The following is a 10887-nucleotide window of genomic DNA, read 5'->3' as shown; positions in this document are numbered from 1 at the left end:
GTGCCATGTCGTGCTTTACTCGATCGGGCAATCTAATTTTTCTTAAACAAATCAGCTCATTTTTCTTATATGGATTTAAATTTGTGCTCTACATTTTTCAAATTTTAATTGCAATTATTAAGCTAACTACTAAATTACATCTGTTTTTTTATAACTTCAATTATTGTATTATTATAATTTTTCAACAATAGTTACACCCAATAAAAAATAATCGTAATTATTAAGATTTAAATATTTAATATCAATTTTATTAATTAATAATTGATAAATAATTATGACTATTTAAACAAATTGGTGACATATTCCGACAATGTATTTCACCTTGTAAAATATTTAGTCTAATAGTGTGTTAAAAGTTGATTTAAATTTGTCACAAAACAAAAGTTGATCGAAAATTGGAAAGCTATTATATGGAGAAAGAAAGTTTACATAACTATTATTTCTGCTCTTGTTTATCAGGTGTGAAAGACACAACTAATTACTAGCAACAAAAAATCCCTACAATTCATTTTTTAACTTTCCGTGTTTTAGGGTATATCAATTCGTGCTTATATATAGTGTCTTTGAACTTTTTGAACTTATTGTTGTTATGCTTAAGTCAGTAATTTGGAACATCATGTTGTATCGTATCCAATTTGAAGAAAAAGAAAAAATCAGACACCAAAAGACAAAATATAAGAAAAAAATAAAATTAGGTGATAAAACGCCCCAAGAAATAATATTAGAGACAATGATTAATCTCATATATTTCTTATCATCTTGATCATGCATAATGGGTATATAGAATTAATTTTATTATTAAACAAATTAAAGCACACGTACAATATTATTGATCAAGGAAAGGCATGCATGCATGCATAAACACACGTAATTACGTACGTACTCAATTACCAAACATATATTTGTAAATATGTTTGTAATTAATTAAGTAGCTAATAAGCATAATAGTAATTTATTAATATGAACTATAGTATATAGTCCCATATAGTTCATAATTATTTCTTATCATCATCATGATCACTACACCACCATTGCAATATTATTAGGGGCGACACAACGTCCTAGTCGTGTCCACGGATTAGCATCACAAAAGTTTGGGGAGCAACACGGAGTTGGAGTAGTGTGCTGATGAGTAATAGGATCAATAATATCTGCCGTATCGCATGTGTCACCAAGTACTTTACATCCGGTAGACTTGCATACAGACCCTGGCCCGATTAGGTCACCTCCACAATACAGGCCATCACAACAATACTTCCCTTCGAAGATATGACAGAATTCACCAAGAACCCTACAGCGATCTTCACCATAGCAGCACCCGGCCATGGCCATCACATTAACAATAATCAGAACTAATATTATTGTTTTCGCCATATTTTCTTTCTCTCTTGCTTTTTTTTTTTTTTTTGCTATTGCTTTAATTTTTTTGATGGTATATTTTGCATTTGAATTATGTTCTATATTTATAGCTAAAAAAAGATACAACTAGCTAGTAGTATTGCTTCATCATTCATCATGGTGACAAGGATATATATTAAAGAAAAACGTGGTTATTATTATTAAAATTAAGTAAGTGGTCCTATATATAGTTATATATCTATATCTATTAATTCAAAACATTTCAATATTATTCATTTCAAGCCTAGCTAGCTAGGCCATAAATATTAATTTATTGGGGTATAAATTTTTTGGAAAATGTTATGGTATCGGTTTTCGCATACAAAAGAATATTTTTGTTCATTTTTTTTATGATCATATATGTTGTAACTATTAGTTAAGACATTTTATATACATATTTAAGAACTTCACAAAAAAATTAACGTACAAAAAAACAAGTTAGGTTCATTAAATAATTTATTATACGTATATGACCACTCTTTTAATTTTTACGCATGTGATTATAGAATAACGTTTACGTTTTGAGCTGTTTTACTTTGAGTAAAACAAGTAAAGGAACAAAATTATTTACTATGTCAACATAGGTTACTAATAATGAAAGTGATAGATGGTTGTGATTTATTAGCATTGAGCAAATCACCAACAAACTATTATAATTACAATTAGAACATTAATGGAGTACTGCTAAAAAGATATTGTATTGCTATATTTTAATACACTTAAGAAAAATTATTGTTCCAATGATATTCTAAAAAGTTTTTCTAAATTATACTACCTCTTTCTGTTCATAATTTTGTCCATTCTTTGTTTCTGTTTTTTTTTTCTCTTTAAAAAAATTCTTTTCAAATTCTATAACACCTTTTCGAAAAGTTCTAGCAAAAAAGAAGTAGATTTTTTTTACCTATTTATACTGGGTCAATCCAAAAGATTTAAATAAATCTGTACAAGTACATGTACAACCCATTTTGTATCTTTTTCCTATTGTTGTTGTATTTTAGTTTTTCCTTCTCTTTGCAAATGGTGTTTGACCAAAAATACTGCAAGAATATTCTCGTAGTTGATGAATTAATTTGTAGATTTATTAATTTTCAAGTTTGCTAATTCCCTAAAATCAATTTCTAGTTCATAGAAAGACAAATTTCAAAATTAACACTAATCTCCTATTACTAATCTGACCAACAATTACTGCAACACTTATGATAACAGTCAATAACAGCCACCATTAATGCATAAATTATTAAATCAAACTGTATATATCATTTTCTTTTTGATTATATATATAAAAATTGAAGGCATATATATTTCAACTAAATATGGTCTATTGGAAATGTGAATTAATTTTCAATTGATAGAAAGAGTTGTAGAGAGTACCGAGTTAAAGATCTTGAAGAAACTAAAGAGAAAATGACAAAAATATTAATCGAACCTGTCAAGGGAGATTTTTTTTTTTTAAAAAAAAAATAAATACATAAACGGAGTAAGTTAAGAGTAAAGTCCGTTAATTATATACTTGACAATGTAAATGATGTGCTAAAAGATGATTGGCTGGGACAGAATAAGGGACAGAAGATTTGGCTCAAACAAAAATGGTGTTGGACATAAAATACTTTTTGAAAGTTTCTTGTCCAACAATTATGGACTAGAAACAAATTTATATCAAGTCCAATAATGTTGGACATAAAAAGGTAGAAGGACATTATATGTTTAGTAATTTAATTAAATAGTTATTTTTTAAAATTTTTAAGTATTTATTGGACATGGTCTATGGACGTGAGTTTAACTTAGTAAAAAACCATAAAATAAACTATCCAAGTCCAACTTTAGAAAAAAAAAATCCATCTTCCTGGTTTATTATAATATTTTTTGAATCATCTTTATTGTATCCCACCCACACCATGACAAATTATTATATATTATTTTTTTAAAAAATAATTATTATATATTATTATACACTACCATCTTTCACGATAGAATATTAAGGGCACCAATCAATGCACTTTATTATTATTATTATTATTATTATTTCTCTCATTTAAAAATACACCAAAAATGCCATACCTTATCACTCTAACCCTAATTCTCATCCATATTATATCACTCTCAGTCAGCCGTATTGTGATATTTTGCACACACAAGTGTACGCATAGTTAACAAGTAGTAAACTCACCAAGAGTGGACATAGGAAACAGCGTCCCCTGGAATTTAGTGTCAGAGGATTGCCACGTTAGCTATAGCCTAGCTATTAGGGTGTCTCTTGGAAAGTCCTTTGGGAGTATCTCAATGGCCCATCTGGAGGCTCTTCATCATTCCTTCATGTCTGGTCCGTGACATCTTCTTGGATATGGAGCGGTCCGAATCAGGAGGTTAGTGGCCCATAGTCTGAATGGACTCTTCGCCCATCTTTTTGCACGGATCCAGCCCGTTACCTTAGTTGGGCCCATCTTCGACAAGATCCTCCAGTCGTGAAGGTATTTATCCTGAAGCAGAGAGCTGAAGATAGAACTCTCAGGAGAATTCTTCCCAAAAATTAAATCTTCCTAGGGCCAGCTTGAAATACCATTATTAAGCCATTTTAGCTAGAGTTACCGGAAAGATTTGGCATCGCCCATCTCTAGATACTTGTTGGAGATCTGTTTGGATCTCAAAGTATTTTAGGTATACTAGAGGATCTTCTTTCCTCGTGTACATCTTCCAAGTTGGCATCCTGAATTTGGGCAAGGTAAAGGCATTGATGTATACAAAGAAAGGTAAGCCCCTTGACCTGTCCAGCTCAAGGTTTGATGGTTTTGCGCCAGCTAACCCCTTAAGCATGTCTCATATTTGATACAACTGTGCTTGCATAGAAGGATCCGTTGCTCTAGAGGCTTAGTTGACCCACCTTTCTTGATTGAGCTGCAGCCTTGGATTGGTCAGAGTCAGGTCGGCCATACCCTGGGAGAGGGTATGCTCAAGGCTGGCCAACCCGGAGTCTGGCAGCTATCCATGGCCAACCAGCCCTATACAGAGCAGGGCCTGTCCGTGTACTCTTCCTTGACTGGCTGGTGGAGCTTGTACGTTGACATGGGGTAGATCACACTAATTGCTAGAGTTTGATGGATCTAAATGCCTGAGGTGATTGTATTTACTTTTTAGGTTATTGTTGTCTTGGGTGTTTCCACACGTTCTCGAGCCTCGCTGATTAAAGATTGGCCTTTGAGTGGCCCACTCCCCTCAGGGAAGGAGTGTACTCCCTTGGCCTACAAGAGGTAATCTCGCAGGTGGCTGGCCGACCAAAGGTTGGTAGATGGGGGCTGTTGTTGAGCTTGAGATCCCTAGCCAACCTCCAAACTGCTAGCTGTCGGGGTTTGGCTGTTCTCGCCATTAGACCTTCGTGGCAAGGCCTGTCCTCCTTCAGGTAGGGGAAGGTCTGTCCTGGTTCCAAAAGAACCTAGTTGGTTAGCTTGCTGATACACCCTCCCTGGTCTATAAACTAGTCTTCCTTGGAGTGGAACTCTGATGAGATCCTGACCTCTTCCATTGGTTCTCTGACTAAACTGCTTTATAAAGTCGTTGGCTTCTCTGTTGCAGCGATCCAGACCCGCCTGGTGATATCGAAGGATCTACTCTTAATCATCCATCCATCTCAATAATTCGTGTCTCCACTAAGCGAATACATCACAATCAGCAGGCTCGCCAATTCCTAGTCCTATCTTTCTAGCATAGTACTGGAGACGAGATGCAATTGTTGTTCCTAGGGGCTGTTCCCCGAGGGTCCTTCCTTGAACGGGAGGTTTCAATGGAGGGTCCTCCCTTAGAGGCAAGGGCTTACTATTCAGATCTGCAGAGATGTTCGTGTCACTCTAGTCAGCTGTAGTTGCCGAACTGGAGGTGCCTACCGTGGTGGAAAGATTGACCACATCTTCAGTGTTCTTCGGAATTCTAATCGTGGCTGGAACGTGGACATCAGGATCTGCAATCAAAGGATCCTAAGGAAGACCCGATGATGCAGATGGTTCAACCTGAGTTCTCCTTGTGTTAACCATGGCGTTTGATCAGATATGATATCAAGTCACTCTTAATGAAAGCACACCTTTAAAGTAGCCAACCGACAACAGAGTCACATTAACATTAATGCTTTCTACGTGTTACACAATTAGAACTAGAAAGTAAAAGAATACAAGTATTTTTATAGAGGTTCGACCCCCTTAGTTAGCAGGTAATAACCTACTCCTCTTTTAGCTGTATTGATACCTAGAGATAAGACTATTCTGATTACTATAGGTAGGATCTGATATAGCTTTCTTAAGATTACACTGTATGAATTAGTAGACAAATATCTAATGAGAGAGAGAAAGAGCCTTTGAGGCGTGTGAGAGAGAGGAATAAAGAAAGCCCTTTGGGCTTGTAGAAAAAGAGAAGAGAGGAATAGGGTTTCAAACTTAGAGCTTTATGGTTAAATGAGATTTAGGGTTTTAGGGTTGAGTTAAGGCTCTTTATATAGGAGAGCTTAAACCCTAATTAGTAGATAAAATAATATATATTTACATATTAAATTAATAAATACAAATGACTAAATTGTCCCTTGAAAGTAGATATTTTCGTAGCATCTTAGTGGGCTATTAAGGCCCAACTCGTAGCTTGGCTTGCTGCCCACGGATGAAGGCTACGCATCAATGTCATGCAAAGGAAAAAATTGGTCAGCCATGCACCTGCAGGTTGAGGTCTGGTCGGCCGTGCTCTAGCCAGGATCTAGTAGGTCATGTGTCTGCCAAGATTCTACAACTCATATTCTTGTTAGCTTTACCAAGAGGAGGCCAACCATTGGAGATGGAGGCCGACCATTGGAGATGGATGCTAGCCTTTGGATGGAGGCTAGTCTTTGTACACCTTTTCCTTGTAGAGGTCAGACTTTCTTGGTCAAACGGACCTTTGGACAAAAGAAATATGATTCTTTTTGAAATCAGAAAGATTGTATATAATTCAAACAAATGTGAATAGAATTAGTAGTGAAGTTAGTTTAAGGTTTCCCATTACATGTAAGGAAAATAATTACATCACATAGTAATTTTAGTTAACCAATCAAGATCTGCTATACCATGTTTTCTCCTCTTACCACTACTACAAAATTGGGCTTTAGAGGCAGTTTTTAAGGGTTTTCAGCGTCGGTATTGGCAAAATTTGCTACCGACGTTGTTTCGGTGACGCTAAAGGGTTAAAAACAACCGACGCCATAGGACCCCTATGGCGTTTGTTATTTCATAATAACCGACGCCATAGGGTCTTCCTATAGTTTTTTTTCAACTTTCAATTTTGTATTTTGGCATAATTTATATATATATATATATATTATTTTATTATTAATATAATTAAATTAAGTATAAATTATATATAATAACCATAAATACAAATTAAATTGAGAAGTTGAATAAATACACATCTACATTACTCTAAGTGTTTGTATATCAGCTATCTTTTTATTAATATTTTATATTATGTGTTTGTATTTTTGTAGTATATTAGTATATTTTTATAATTTTTTTTATTATATTAGTATCATTTTTGTAGTGTATTGTATTTTTGTAGATAAAGGGCTAAAATTTGCATGAATTTTTTTTAAAACTTTGAACATTAATAACTTTTGATCCTGTTGTTCGCTTGAGGCGATTTTTTTTTTTAATTTTTGAACTTGGGTATTTTTTGTGTTTTATTTTGCTATTTTACTTAACATAAACTAATAGAATTCTTATTTTAAGTATTAGAATCAATGTTTATAATGTATTTGTTAATTCTATTGTGTTTTGGTATAGACTTATCAATCTATCTTTTTGGTCACAAGTTCAAATCCCAATGTAGACCCTTTTTTGTATTTTTTTTATAGCTTACTATATCTATCCTTAGCACTCAACAATATATATCCTATGTATTACATAAATATTATTCTAAAATTATTCTAAGCATTTAACGATTATCTAAATATATATAAAAAATATTCTTATAAAAGTAGGTTAAAGAAAGCATACCTTATACCAAAAATTATGTACTTCTCTTCCGATAAAGTCACTTCCGATAAAATCCTAACAACCAAGTTTAAGAGAAATTAAAATCAAATATTATCCTAATTTTACTGAAATTTCGGCAGCATAACGACTATAATTGAACGTTTCCGAAAAATTCAAACCTATTAATAACAACAAAACACAATTCAAAACAATATAAAATAATCACAACAGCATTTAGCAATATAAAAATTTACCACCCATTCGATTGCAGTACATGTATTCACAGAACCTACTTCACTAAGGATGATTATTGAAGATATTCAAACTCATCTAACATGCATATTATTTCACCCATCGATCCGGCGCAGTACAATATATTACAGATGCTACTTCACTACGGATGGATATTTAAGATATTCAAACTCTACTAAGCATTCATAATTAATTTATAATAAAATTTAGTGAGTGTATACCTCGAGCTAACTAGAAACCGATCAATACCAAATAAGTCAGATCCTTGCAAATTGACCTCACAACCTACAACATAAAGAAATACTACAAAATTATAATTTTTTTTTATTTAGCTACTTACTAGTTATATAATTTATGAGTAATTAGTTACTAACTAGTTAATTTATTACTAACTAGTTAGTAATAAAAAATACATGAATAGAATGAAAATTAGTAACTTGCTAAGTGGTTGTAATTAACTATCTACTAGCTACTAAAAAAAATAAAAACACATGAATAAAATTGATACAAACTAGAGTTAATTTTTAAACTTTTGTTTCTAAACTAATTTTTTAGAAAATAATTTCTAAACTTTTATTTTAATACTCTCTTATCTCATTCTCATTCACAATATTTAACAAAACTATTAGTTTAAAATACTCAATATATACATATACAATATATAAAATGCTCTCCTATTTATCTCATTTCTCATTCACAATATATATATACACACACAATACATATTCAATACAACACAAAATACATACATATATACTCTCCTATATCACATTTTTCATTCACAATATATATACACACAATACATTTCTCATTCACAATATATACACACAATACATATTCAATACAACACAATACATATTTAATAATATAGAAAAACCCTAAAAAAATTTATAAAATAAAAAATAAAGCAATGTACATTACTAAAATTAGTAGAAATTAGATTTATACCTTAATAGACGTTGAAATACAATGTTTTCTCCACTAAAAACGGTGGCCGGAGGTATAACCACCACCACCACTACCTCTACCTTCGGTTTACCCTAAAAAATGAGGAAAAATGTGAACTTTTCAGGTATATAGTTTTAGGTATGAAAAATAGAAGATTTAGAAACAAAAATGAGCTAAAATGGTGAAAAAATGGTGAAATGGGGGTGGTTTTTCGTGGTGGTTGGCAGAGAGGGTTTGGGGTTCTCTGGTTTGGGGGTTTCTGGGTAGGCTGGTCGAATGAGGAAGATGATGGGCTGGGCTAGGGTTATAAACCCTTTAGGCGTCGGTGTTTTTAGAAATAACCGACGACATAGGGGGGACACCCTATGCCGTCGGTTATTTCATAATAACCGACGCCATAGGTGGTGTCAAAATCCCTTCCAAAAAATTCCAACCCTATGACGTCGGTTCTTTAATATTTGCTGAAAAAAAAAGTGCCTCTAAAGGCTTAGTTTGTAGTAGTGTACAAATTTAAGTTTTGAGTATATAATACATATCCAAAATATATAATTATGATGGTTATATTGGTTTTATTAGCCATTAGATCAAAATATTTGTATAATGTTCGGATTCGTATCGTGTTTTACTCAGGTCAATCCTTATTTTCTTTAAACAAACTAACATATTTTTTTTTTTTATACGGGCTCAAATTTGTCCTCTACATTTTTTTATTATTTTATTAATAATAACAAACTACATGTATACCTACGTACGTAGTACAATATTATTGATTAAGCAAAAGCAAAAGCATGCATGCATAAACATAACACACGTACTTATTCTCTTTAAGTAATTCATCGATCATCATTGCAATATTATCTGTTGGAATTTATTTTACCAGGATCTTAGATCTACTCACAAGTATGTTGTTTAACACCCTAAACATGAACTTTCTAAAACGATAATTAAACACATATAAAGTTAAGAAAACCTTACATTGGTGGCAGCAGAATAATGTCTCCTTCCACTCAGATCTCTAACCCTTGTATCCTTTCTGTCGCAGAGTATTATCAAGATCTGAGCCCGAATGTCCTTCTCTTTGTGTGTGATCCTTCACAGTCTTCCAATTTATGATTGAGGTACCACTTGCTGTGTGTGGGCACTACTGATCTATTACTAAGGGTTTCGAAATTGTGAAGAGGAAAAGAGAGAGAGGTAGAGTCGGCTATAGAGAGAGAAAGAGGAAGGCTCAATTTTTCTGAAAAGGAAATCTTTTGAAAACTTCTTGTTCAGAGCTTAATCTCTCATGAACAGAGCTCAAGTAATGAACAAACAAAATGAGTTTTCCTGCTTTTACTTTTAGTGGGCAGTTTTTTTGTGTGTGAAGAAGAAGAAGAAGAAGAAGAAGAAGAAGAAAAAAAAGAAGAAGAAGAAGAAGAAGAAGGAGGAGGAGGAGGAGGAGGAGGCGGCGGGTAGGGCAATGAGAGAGAGAGAGAACGAGAAGTGAAGAAGAGAAAGAGGGAATTAGGATTTTTTTAAAAATTATTTTTTTAATTTTTAAAGAAAAAGATTTTTTTTTTATTTTTTATTTTAAAAATAATTAATTTTTTTTATTTTTTTAAATATTTATTTACATGGACCAGTAAAATTGTACCACGTGTACACTGTGTACACGTGGACATTCTACCATGGCAATTAACAGCCAAAAATAGATGGAAAGGGCTAAGTGCTAACAGTTTGTGGGTTTAGGAGCTTTTACCACCAAAATTTTAGAATTGGGGGTTAGTTGCGAAAACCTAACCACTTAAAGAGGTTATGCCGCAAATTACTCATTTATATATAATAAAATTGCATTGTTTGGAGAAAGCATTTGGTCTTTTGATTATGGGCTAGTTGAGCTTTTGCCTCATTTCAATACTGAAAAATAACACAAAATTAAATTAAATTATATAGATATATTTGGTGAATTAAATGAGTGTATTCATTCCACAACTTGTTATGTACAAACTAATAGCACCACTTGGGCCCGAAAAAGATTTCTATCTATGCTTACAATTGAACAATTCATTCTCTATCTATAACAGATACTTGTTTTGACAACTGAAAATGAATTCTACTTCTTATTTTTAGAAAATCAAATAATCCCAGGATACAAAATTTCTTTTCTTTTTGATTTTTATGATTCGAGAAAGAACACTTACACTAGCACTTTAGAGTTATAAACTCGATCGTTATATTCTTGTGTGACCTCAAGTGTTTATATCATAACACTACTTAACTCTGGTGTGCAAATAGTATATGTATGTGCGGTTGTTCAACTCAATGAACTTAC

At 32.6% G+C, this 10887-nt stretch overlaps 1 long non-coding RNA gene across 1 annotated transcript; it reads right to left on the bottom strand.

Annotated features, from left to right (window-relative positions):
* Positions 1–6666: 6666 nt before the first annotated feature.
* On the bottom strand, positions 6667–9190 carry LOC133039029 (uncharacterized). The gene is made up of 3 exons (XR_009688573.1): positions 8577–9190; positions 7850–7913; positions 6667–7451 (listed from the first exon to the last, which is right to left on the bottom strand). It is a non-coding gene; the product is annotated as an uncharacterized LOC133039029 (long non-coding RNA).
* Positions 9191–10887: the final 1697 nt, after the last annotated feature.

The sequence above is a fragment of the Cannabis sativa genome, chromosome 6 (assembly GCF_029168945.1).
Source record: "Cannabis sativa cultivar Pink pepper isolate KNU-18-1 chromosome 6, ASM2916894v1, whole genome shotgun sequence".
Lineage (NCBI taxonomy): Eukaryota > Viridiplantae > Streptophyta > Magnoliopsida > Rosales > Cannabaceae > Cannabis > Cannabis sativa.
The sequence above is the reverse complement of the archived record's forward strand: the minus strand, read 5'-3'. Positions and strand labels throughout refer to the sequence as shown.